At 39.6% G+C, this 12,569-nt stretch overlaps 1 protein-coding gene across 2 annotated transcripts in view; it reads right to left on the bottom strand.

Annotated features, from left to right (window-relative positions):
• MYOM1 (myomesin 1) overlaps positions 1-2,231 on the bottom strand; it is a 73,995-nt gene extending 71,764 nt beyond the window's left edge. For both annotated transcript variants that reach the window (XM_048058024.2, XM_048058026.2), the window contains exon 1: positions 2,074-2,231. The gene's annotated coding sequence lies outside the window, so the exon portion shown is untranslated. The remainder of the gene's footprint in view (positions 1-2,073) is intronic.
• Between the last annotated feature and the right edge of the window lie 10,338 nt (positions 2,232-12,569).

Here is a 12,569-nt window from a genome sequence, read left to right as displayed (position 1 = left end):
CTTTGGTCACTGCTCAGGTGAACTGGACTAACGCTAATTATGAAGAAAAAAAAAAGTTTCATCATATTTGTATTTCAGGACTCACTCGAGGTCTGGGAAATGCTCTTTGCATGATAACAGAAGTGATCGCTCGCTTGCAGAAATTCAATAGTAAAGTAAGAAAGTCATTCAGAAGTCTTTAAGTACGTAGAAGAAATTGATATCATGACCATAGTGAAACTATGACTTCCAGGAGACCAGTTTGTCCATTTGCTTTATTTCTACCTGAGGAAGGGAGGAATGGGAAAGAGTGATAGCCCATAGTCCTCTACGTTAAAACTAAGGTTCCTTGCTAACTTCCTTATTTCTCCTGCTGGCTATTTTTTTCATGTAATGAACACAATTATCCTGTTTACTATCTTTATTTCTAATACCTATCAATATTTTTTTGCTGTGATTATTTCACTTTGTTGACTTTGGAGATTTATTCTTCATTTTTCTTCATTACTTTCTCTCCCAGCTCCACAGAGCTAGTTTAGGGTTTCCAAGCCACTGTGATTTTTGTTGAGCAAAGTTAAGGTGTACAGATGAGTCATGTTTTACACACTGAAAGGGAAAGAGCATGACAGCATCCCGTGTTCCTTTTGTAGAGTACTACAATTGCCTCCCTTCATCTTCACCAGCTTTATTTGCAGCATTAGTGAGCTTTGTCATGGTTACAACAGCCACAATGCTAACACTCATTCAATCCTATTGCTCAGGGATTTCCACAGCTCTCCAGGATCCAAATTAAGGAAGGTGACCCAAAAGTATAAAGCACTTTATGTATTGTCCATTAAAGAGTTAAATGAGGCATTTCTATTTACGTCTTATCAGAGCGAAAGAACAAGCTTAACCATTTAAGTCAGTATATGTAAAATCTGTTAAAGGCAACTTTTTTCATCCAAACACAAAAGCTGTGGGCCTCATTATCCTCAGGAGTAAGAGAAGGAGTATATGTTAGGAGTAAGAACTAAGTAAGGCAAGCTGAACAAGAAGTCACCTCTCTTGGTTCAAATCAAAGGCCAACTCTTACTCATGTAATATAAGAGGAAACTCCTTTTTATCACCCTGTTTTATCACCCTGTGAGTTATATTTTGTTTTCCCTCTGAAACATCAAGCATTACTCACAGGTTAAGGTCAGTTAGTTACACCAGTCTGACCAGTAGTGCTATGTTTTAGGGGATGACAAGAAATTCTGAACCTTACACGGATTTTACTCCAACTTGGGGCCCTGTCTGGTTATCTGACTGACTCCCATCTCTGGAGTTTTATAAAATCCATATTACCTGCACCTCCTTAGTTTGAGGCCATTCATTAACCCCTTTTATTATGAGGGTAAAAATCCCTCTCAATATCTATGTAGGTATATATATATATACGATCACAACTGTATAGCCTGGCCTAAAAATATAGTGGCCATAGCTAGATGAATATGCAGATTTTGGATCTACATGTTAGCAGCTGTTGAAATGAATTTTCAAAATGGTATCTGAGCAAACAGGCAGTTCTGTACTTGTCTGTAGGTTGTAAATGCACTTTAAAGGAAGTGATAGCATTAGCATTGCCTCTTGCACTATTTACTATCTAATTCTTTGAAGATCTACTTCATCAATCAATGAAAAGAGTGGGGAAAAAAAAAACAGAAACATAAGCTTTCAAAAATTATAAGATTTCCTTCAGTTCAGTCAATGGTGTTTCATCTGCTTTACAAATCACAAGACGTCCTATGCAACTAGAAAATATTTAGATTATTTACACATTCTCTAATCCCAAAGGAAGTAGCACAACTAATTCCTCCTGTATCTCAGTAACCCATGCTTTGTTTGAGAGTACAATAAGAATATGCTGGGACAGTTTTGTTGCTAAGCGAACCCTCGTGCTACACTTTGTTTCACAGCTGAGCCTTTAGAGTTCTCCAGCTCCCATCCACAACTCCCTCAAATAACTGTTGAGCTGAGAAGATTAAAGGGAGCTACTATCAACTCGGCAGTACAGACTCTAATTAAAAATAGTTGAACACATAAAATCTTCCATCATAAAGGAACACTTACCAGGGCCCAGAAGAACAACGGCAATTGGAATAGCTCTGAAATGGATGAACAACAGAAAAACACAGCAGCAATGAATGCAGCAAAGGGAGAGGTAGTCAGGACCAGGGGTAGGGACTGGACTTGAAGGTCCAGAACAAAAATAATGCCTGCAGTCAGTGGAATGTCAGAGCCCCAGTCCAGACCTTTTATGGCCAGGAGGGTGATAAATATAGCAGCGAAGAGGGAGAGAGACAGAGACAGATACCGATACCCTGTGCTATCTCTGTGCAAACACATGATGACAGCAGTGTCAGACTGAGCGTTCTCCCTTTTAAATATCTTCCGTAAAATCAGCATAAAATCAGCATGCCAATTTAAAATTATTTATAGAATTTTTTCCTTAGTTAAATCAGATTTAGGAAACCAAACAACATGTCATGTCATGAACCAGAAAGTAGGAAATATCAGTCTCTATATTGACCTTTGCCATGGTACAAGAATATTAATGTTTTATGGATTCTTTTAATTTTTTTATGCCATGCCACAGTGCATGTAACAGATATTTCACAGCTTAATGACAGACAACCTATTGAAGTAATTAGCAGCAAAACTCTATAAAGCCATATGACGCATTACAGTTCAATAAAATGTACTTTCCTTGCTCTGTTGACAAGATGTTACATTTTTATCATCTTATTTAAATAAAATTCTAAATTAAGAATATGACCTCATGAGGCATTTAAGTAGATATAACCAATACAACTCTAAGACCCAACTTTTTGTTTCTGAATTAAATAGTATTATCTCTAGGGATAATTAAATGGGCTTGTCTTCTTTCACTTTGGTCAACATTTTGGCACAGAAATGCACGTGACCCAATGTAATGGCTAAATATTGCATGAGAACAATTTTTGTCATCTAGAATAGGGTTTAATATGTGGAACTATGCTGTGACTTCATTGTAAATAAATATTTTGCTCTGCAGAGTACATTTAACTTTCAATACAAATGGTTATTCCACTCTATCTTGCACATTTGCATTAGCAGGAATGTTAACCATAAGTTCTGCTGTAACCACTTCCACCGCACCTACCACGCAACACAGCTGGAAGCTTACAAGATCTTCCTCTTCTGCTGTGGTCTGTTACATGGAACCACAGGCAGAAGGTCTGGATGAGACCAGCTGCCCCAGGCTTTTCTGAACCACGGCTCACTGGTATCCTCTTCCTCACCTCACCAGCCTTGAATCCACCTGAAACCTGTTTACCTTACTAGCTAGTTATTCCCTGGGCAGCTGCTACCTCCTGCCTTGTGCTGTGCCATGGAGTAAGTTCACACACTTCTTCATCTTCTGCATGGGAGCTGCTCACCTACATCAACCGTAAGGGCTTTCAGTCTTTGCTCCTAAGCCTAAGAAGGTATGGCCAGCAAAAAGTTGTACAACCATACAAAACATGTCTTGGCTCAGGCAACTGGCTGGATGGAGAACTGGAACTCAAATATAACCTCTTCTTCCCCAGGTTTCTGTGCCAATGGCAGCTCCACTGATCTACAGAGTTTGGGCTATAATATATACTTTTAATTAGAGAAGGTGAGGGATTTGGTGAATGGACTCCTGAATTGTGTTACAGATTCCACACCTTCACAGCGGGTCATTTGCAGAGGCATATTAAAAGACTTAATGACATACTGATTTCTTTTGAAATTTTCAGAAAGAGATGTAGAGAAATTAAACCAATTAAGCATCTTGGTTCTTTCCTCTCATTGCAATAGAATTTGTATAGATCACAGGTGGGATATGAAAATCTAAATAACATTTTCTGTGTTTTTCCAGGTATAATAGCATTACCAAGTGCCATTTTTTAGATTCTGTGCAGATGTTGTTTATTATGTAAATAAAATTGAGATAGAGTACGGCAGCAAAATCTTTTAGGTTCTTTAAATACTCTGGCACTTAAATCTACACACTTTTATCTGGCTATAAAATGAGATAATATCCACAGCTAATTTTAAACCACTTAACTCCCATTTGAATATCAAAGTGCGTGTTTCAAACCACTTGGAGCTCTGTAAATCTTAGAATCCCCACAGCACTGCGTATCTACAGCTATTTAGTCACATTGGTCCTAGGAGAGAGACTCCAGAAATTGTAGTTCAGTCTTCTACTAATTAGAATTACATAGTGCCAGGGACCTGTTTGCTTTTCTGAATGGGAAAGCTGGGGAATTAATTTAGAACTTGACACAGCAGAAAAATAGCTTTCTAGCTGTTTGTCTGATTAAGTGTTAAGAGCTACAGGACGCTGTAGCTGTGGGTACTAGTAGAATTCCACAACATCCAAATCCATCCCTTTCTATAGGGAATGGTCCTAAATAAACTACCAAGACATTTTTTGGAAGGCAGAGATTTTGAGCGTGTGTATTGTCTTCTGTAATTTATTTTCAAACTTGGGTCCAATTTTCTGAATGGATTCCCAAGAAAAAAAGGAGGTCTTAATCTCCAACTAAAGTCAGTCTCTGGTTTTTTTGTTTGTTTTGTGTGTGTGTGTGTGTGATGACCTGGTGCTCTTGTTTCTCAATCTATGCTGTTGGACAAGTTTCCTACATTTAAAGAAAGCTCAAGTTTGGAGACTTAACAAAAGGGAACTGCAACAGCTAAAGATACTTCAAAGAGTAGCTAGCAGCAGATAGTTCAGGAAAATACGCAAGAAACCACACAGTGGAGAGTTTTGCAGTATCCTTTCCAAGAGGATGTTTCCCCTTAACATTTGTGTTTATCAGATATTTTATAATCTTATAACTCTGGGACATGGTTTAGTGATGGGACTTGGTACGTCAGGTTGATGGTTGGACTTGATGATCTTGAAGATCTTTTCCAATCTAGATGATTATAGGATTCTATGATTCTATGTCTTATAGGAGAAGTTGTGGTTGCTTAATAAAGTCCTGTAGTTTTAAAAAAAGTTAATATTTGGAATACCTGTCCACAGCTTAGAGTAAAACTTCTGAATTTGGTAATAATGCTAATCCTAAGGTGAGAGTACAACATTTACTGGCTCTCTGAAAATCGATTTGAATTTGGTTATTTAATAAGCTGTCAAAAGTTACTAGTTCCCATCTGTGTTTTTCTCGCTATAGCTTGTTCCTGGCTGCCTACCAGAAGCTGTCAATGTCCTATTAGCACATACGTGCCTGTTCCTCTGAAATCCTCCAGCAAGGCACGGCAGCCAGGTGACAGCAGTCTTCCCCAAAGTGTTTGGAAAGGAGCAGAGAACCACAGTCTTATTTCATCATTTCTAACAACTGGGATTCAGAACTCAGCATTTGATAACTGAAACAAGCCATAAGATCAACCACCAACAGTGACACAACAGGATTCCTAATCTAGCAAAAGCAACTCTTCCAAGTCATTTAGTTGCACTAAATTTCCAATGTACTCTCCCAAAATGCTGTGCTTGTGATGAAAAATAATTACTTCTGGATGTTTTACCTCTACATCTTTTCACTATTCCCAGCATCTGAGCTGCAGTAAGGTTCAGTGAGAGACACACATTGTGTGGACAACAGACGTATCCAAACTCCTCTGTCTGCTGTGGCTCCAAAGGGAAAGGGACCGTGAATTTACTGCAAAGAAAGAAATTTCTGTCACTGGAGGTGACGGAATTAAGAGGGGGACCAAAAGGAGCCTATAGGGAAGGAGGGCTTTGGCTCCTCTGCCTCCACCAGCAGCTGGTTTAGAAAACATTTCTTTTTCCTGATAACAGCTGTCACAAAGTGTAGATTTATCCAAGGCAGATTTAACTAGCTAAATACAGCACCAGTGCTGGTGTAGCAGGGGCAACACAACGCTCAGCAAAAGACCTTTTTACGTGCTATTTACTCAGCTAATCAGTTTGGGGTGAGTATTTCAGTCAGCCCTGATCTCTGTGCTGCTGCAGGTGTACAGCAAGCAGAAATGAACTAGTTAGTCTAAATCACTCGCAGATATATCTCTAGGTGATGGCCATGTGGACATATCCTTAACTATTTCTTCAGTGCAAGAATATAAGGACATAAAGACTCTCTTAAACCTCAGATGATGTTATATAATGAGGCATATTGCAACTGCACATGATGAAAACAACAAAAAAGATTACTTACCTAGCACAAAGAGTGCTGCTATTCAGTCAAGACTGTGCTTATACAGCCTTAGTTCTGTGCCCAGTATCTGACAGCGTGTTTATTCTTCCTACCACAGCACATCCATGTTACTTAGGTCTGCTGCTCCCTCCTTCTTCTTGGGCTATTCTGAAAATCCCCACTCTTGTTTACTTTTCATCTCCAAGTTTTCACCCCAAAACGCTATTCTACAAGCTCATGTTGCTGGTTGCAATTTGAAGCAAACTATGAAACGATATTTGGCATGCATTATTTGTTCCTAGAAATTAATATAAAAAGCTATCAATCTACATGCTGTCAAACATGCAAATGGTATCCCACGGGCTCAATTTCTGAAACCTTAAATAAGGTCTTAAAAGGCTGAGATATATCATAATACGGCACAAACAAGTTACATACCAGCCATTTGTGTTGTACAAAGCATCGGCTGCAGCACTGCTGAATGTACAGCCTGGCTCATTTTGTGTACTCAGCTACTCATCTACAGTATTTTTCATTCAGTCATCTTAAAGGGATGTTGAAAACAAATAGTTGTTCAATTGGGATAAAAATATTTCTGTTAAAAGTCTATGCACTGTTGCACACCAGCTATTTTGATTCTCTTCTGCTCTTTGTCACTGCTGAATCTTTGTGTTGAAATGCATGAAGATTTTATGTTTTTGTAATTTGACAGGCATATCTAATACAAATTTATTCAGAGTACACAAATTGTTAAGGAGAAACATTCTCTCACTCTTTTTTTCCTCCTAACTCTAACGGTGATTACTATTAATTTGCATATATCACAGCATAGCTGTGGGAGCTTGAGAAATATAAGATTCAAGCTTCCTGTGTGAACCCACTTGTCAGAAATATTCCATACGCTGATGTGCTTTCAAAAGAAGCACCATTTTATACTTAAGATAATGTATCTCACATCTCCCAGTTGTTTTATGTTTTAAATATTGCTTCATTTAACTTTTATTTATGAACCTCGATTTTTCATTGGTTCTTATATCCTATGTCAAAACCTTTCCAGACATTATCTGTCATGGCTGTATCAGCTAAACTGGAATTCCCTGTATGTTTTAAGTTGGAGACCTTTGCATTTGAAGAGGTTTTTTTGTTTTGGTTTGTTTTTGTGTTTTTTTTTTTTTTTTTTGTGTTGTTGTGTTTATCTTATTTTATCAATTTTTAAATAAATATTTTCTGAATATTGGGATATAAAAATTTTTCCCATACAGAAAATCAGGCAGGAAGAATACAAGTATAAATTACTTTTATATTAAATCATTTTTTATTTTAAAGAGTCTTTTCTTCAAAAACATCAAAGATCAGTCTAGCAGACAAAGAAAACAATTTCATGTGGAACCTAAAAGAGAACCCAGCTGCAACATAATGGTTTGCAACAGGAAAAACTGATATTCTTCGTGCTTGTGGGTCCTGTTCTTGCAGCCACTGGCTTTTCCAAAGCACTAAGTAAATATGGGTTGGAAGAACCCTGCTGGCAGCTCCCACAGATGAGTTCTGTTAAGTGTTGTTGGTAGGCTGAAGCAAAACCATTCTGAGCAGTGGATTAAAAATAAAAAATAAATAAATAAAAATAAAAAAATAGACCCTTGAGGATGTGATTAACTTCCTGATGTTTCCTGATTTCTGAAAAAACAAGCTCACCTAGTGACTGTGGAACCCTTCCCCACCCAATTTGCTGGCCCACTTGGTAATTCAGCACTGCTCCCATTACCAAACCATAGGAATTTGGGAAAATTTCCCAGTCTGTAACCATCACTCCAGCACGTTACCCACTGTATTACAATTCATCATTATAATCAAAACACTTTGGTTTGTATTTCTTCTCTTTTTATAGAGGTTTTTGCTTTGATATCCTGTGCTCTTCCTTTATTCTTTTTTTTTTCTTCTCTATTTTTCCTCTATTTCCTTTGAATATTTTGCTCTTCACAGGATCTTAGTATCACTTTACTGCACAAAACAGTGATTTCTAAATTTTCCCTACACCTTAGGCAATTGCTATTTAAAACAATGCACCACCAGCAGCACAATTTCTAATTCTAGCTCTGCTTCAGTTGTGGTTTTCAATCACACTTGCCTCTAATGAGTCTGAACTGTGTGCAGTATAAGACCAGTCTTTTAAGCTAATCTGACTAGTTGGCATGTCTGAACTAGGTTAGAGTGTGAATAAGAGTGGTTATTACTTTTTTTTTTGACGGTATTTACATGCTTGGAACAATATTAAATTGCCAAGAAGGTCATCACTTGTCCTAAACAGAGAAAATCTCTTGGAGAAAAAAAAAAGAAGCCTATTTATAAGTGAAGGACTGCAGAAATTGGTCGTATATTTTAGTAAAATAGGACTGCTGGTATCAAACAGAGGACAAATGTCCCATCACTTTACTGTGAACTTTCTATTTGCCCCTATTTCTGTCTACTTAGCCTTTTAGTTGTAGAAATTTGCATACAATAAAGCACATCCACATGGCAATTTCAGTCTACAGTGAGAACTGCAGGATCACAAAAGAATTCAGGTTGGAAGGGACCTGGAAGGTCTCGTGTCGAACCAAAGCAGTGCCAGCTGCGAGGCTGTCCAGGGCTTTGTTGAGCTGGGTCTTGAAAACCTCCAGTGGTGGTGACTGCGCGACCTCCACGCACAGCCTGTCCTTGTCCCTGGCTCTTCTGACAGCTGAGACACAGGAGCAGCATCCCTCAGTGTTAGCTGACTGTACCTTTGGTTAATCAAATGGGCAATTTCCTTGAATATAGAAGTTCAGCTTCGCTGCTCATGCCAGACGGGAGGTTTTTCCTAAAATGTAAAAATTGACAGCTGGGCTGCTTCTGGGTACAGATAGCTCTGGGAAGGGTTACAGCTGCACCCCTGCTAGGCTGTCACGAGGGCTCGCAGAGTTACAAATGTTGAATATTAGCAGGCATGAGATGTCCAGAAACGTGGTCAGGTCTTCAGCTGCGTGTCCAGACGTGAGAAGGCAGCAGTGACCTTTCCACAGGTTCTGAAAGAGCTAGATACTAACCCAAAGAAGCTGGAGGGGTTTCAGGAGTTTAATGACCCACAGGACGGAAGCTTCATGCTGGATGATGGCCAGGGAAGGCCACTGATAATGGTCAACAATGCTAGGGAAAAGCAGATCTGTATTTACCTGATTTATCACTGGAAGCACAGATACAGCAAGCTGGGAGAAGACAGGGCTGTGGTCAGGATAGCCATTTCAAATTTGAATCCGCTCACTAAAATTGCTGAATAACATTAATTTTCAGAGTACTGCATCTCCAAATTGAGTGTATAATTAATAGATCAGTATTCTGAATGTAAGCTAGGACTAGCTAATCAAGCCCACATTTTTTTACCACAGCTCAGTGTAAACTGCTGACAGCAATACTGACACTCACAATCTTTAGCAAACATAGCGATGCCATATTTGTTTTTCAGTTTTTCTTTCCAAGTATCAGACACAAGGATAACATTATTTCACTGAAAATAACTTTGCAGTAATGAGCAACGAGAAACCAACTGTACAGAGCTATTTAGTTTCAGTCCTTTCTCAGCCCAGGTTACAACAAGCTTACACAAAGCTTACAACAAGCTTGCAATGTCTTGGAATTCAAGTCATTTTACCTAGGAGAAGCAATTACCTGGAAAAAAACACCTCCTAAGAATCACAAAATGCTTCAGGGAAGAAAGACTATGCATTAGTGTGCTGTTATTTGAGATGCAGTGTTCAGGGTGTTTGTGAAGGCTGCTCACTGGGTGAACTGCACAGACAGGTAATTAACAGCCAGCTTTTAATAACAGTGGATGTGAAGTTAACGGGGAACTAAAGGTTCATCCATCATTGCCACAACCTGGGCAGCCAAATGTAGGGCTGACAAATCTGAACGCAAGTCAAAACTGCACGGACGTAGTCTCAGAGGCTGGCACCAGGAGGACCTGGGCACAGGGCAGCTAACCTCTCCCTGCTTTTCTGTGCTGTTACCTCTGTCTTTCAGTTTTGCTGATGGAAGTCAGAGGTGATAAGAAGATGTAATGTAAGAGGCAAGTTTGTGCAAGATTGACTCGAGAATATAATGACAAAAATATATTTCCAACTCCAGTCATCTGGCCTAGGTCAAATTTTCAACCCTTAAAATCCTTCTACGTAACTGGTTTTGTAACTTTTTCTTTCTTCTGCCTCTGCTTTCCCTGTATAGAGCACAAAAATGAGGTGTTTCCAAAGTTTCCATTTGCAAACTGTTTGGCATTTAAAGCTTTCAAGTCACAAACACTTTCCTCCTGTAGAGCTATTTCTTTTGGAAAGGGTTTTTCTGCTAGCTTGTTCAACGGAGCAGGTCTGCCCCCATTCAGTGCCGATGTTTTACCCTTGCTGGCCAAGGCAGCTGTTGGAATTATCTGCAACAACTGGAAGGCTGGGAAGCTCCTTACTTTGCATGGGTTTCTCCTGCTCAGCTAGTGCATTTTTGCCGTTTTGACAAAAAATGTCCTTGATTCTGTTGTCCTCGTGCACTTCTTTTGTGATTAGCGTTAGCTGTGTCAAGTTGGAGAAGCTGGAGAGACACCAGCATTGTGATTTTTGTCTGAGTCCCTGAATCGTTCTGATGAATGTATTATAAAAACCTTTGCCTGCGTACGCCCTTACTATTTGATCTTTCTGGTGCTGGAAATGGGGCAGAAAAGTCTTTTTTGCCCAAGTGCTTTCTGATTTTGAACTGCTTATAATAACTCTTCCTCCAGCACTCGTATCCCGTGAATTAAAACAGGCTGGGTGAGTAATTCACTTCCAGAGAACTGCACACAGAGGGCTGCATCTTTTGTTGATAGGCATGCCCCGTGCACGATCCTAAAATGCCTGCTCACATAGCTGCAACACAATCTCCTCATCACCAGAGATGCCCCTCTGCCTGGCCTGCTAGGCTGCTAACTCCAGCAGATACAATTCCTAATCTTTATATCTCTCCTAAGAAAAACAATGGAGGGGAGATAGGCTCTCGAATTATTCTCTCAATACGCAGGCACTCTTTAGCTTAATCAGGAACACCCTTACAGATAAAAGCATAACCTTCGTAGGAATAATTAGAACAGTGACGTGGACCCGCAGCACTCGAGGTTATTAGATAAAGTTAGAAGAACGTGGGGTCTGGTTTTGTTCATACGATCCGCTGTTTTATAAAGCTGATGCCAACCCATGGGCTGAATGTGCGCAGCAGGAAATATAGGGTGTATCTTTGCTATTTATAGCCGCATGGAAAATCAGAGAGGAAGCGTTTTTCCACTCAATGTGTTTTATTTTCTGTGAGATGGTCCAAACTGGAGCCCATCTGTTGACCATTCATCACCTACTACCACTTCTTTGAAGCTCAGCCACAGTTACTGTATTTGCTTTTGCCAAAAAAAAAACAAAAAAAAATATTTCTTTTATTTAGACGTCACTTCAGCTCTGGCCAAAGGCCAAAGAAAATTAAAGCTAGCTACATGGAGAGATCAAACTGAATAGTTCAAGGCTATTTCCATCTTCTGTGGTTTTAGGAATTAAAGTTTGGGGTTGCTTAACTTGCAGAGGCTGCACTTCTTGAAACTTTCAGTTTCTGATGGGATTTTGTAAAAGATCTTTGCAATTAATCCACACCAGGGGAAAAGCGGCCATATTTTGGGACCAGAAGCATATTATCCTTAAAGATTTTTGCCATTATTTTCTTGTATTTAGCTATATTTCATGAAGAAGCAGTTTTCATCAAGCCTTACAGAGACACCTTGGAATTCCTTTATTTATCATCATCTCTGCAGGTCTGAAAGTGTCATTAAAATAAAATACAGAACGAATATTTTTTCAGCTGATATCAAATTTCTCTGATTTTGCGTACGGAAAAATGTTAATTTATTAAGCACACCACAGCATTTTACATTTTCCACCCAAAAAAAAGCAAAATATGCTGTCTAAAATCCCATGTTTGAGGTTTCTCCGTGGAAGGGTGTGTACTGTGATCACAGGCAGGCAGCTGGATCCTCAGCCACGGGCTGCAAGCTCTGGGTACGTCCAAGAATAGCCCTGCAAAAGATATTAGTGGCTTCCCAATTCAGGGCAGATTTTCTGCTACCCTCCTGCATCTGCTTAAAATTTCACTCGTCCGTAATTGTCCTCTGGGGACCGTTATGGTGCCTGGCAGGGGAAACGCAGGGGAAATGTTCCCTCCCCTAACGCTAGCGGGGGCTTGCAGCTGCGTGATGACTGCTGGAGGGTTCCTAACAGCTGATGATCCCTCCCAGAGCTGCCTGATGGAGCAATCCAGTTTTTTGCTGCTGGGTTGTTAAAGAAGAGGGGAGCGTGTCTGCATGCTACCACGGCTGAAGTGAGCAGC

This window comes from Anser cygnoides, chromosome 2 (assembly GCF_040182565.1).
Source record: "Anser cygnoides isolate HZ-2024a breed goose chromosome 2, Taihu_goose_T2T_genome, whole genome shotgun sequence".
Lineage (NCBI taxonomy): Eukaryota > Metazoa > Chordata > Aves > Anseriformes > Anatidae > Anser > Anser cygnoides.
Note: the sequence above shows the minus strand (reverse complement) of the source record. Positions and strands in the feature narration are given on the sequence as shown.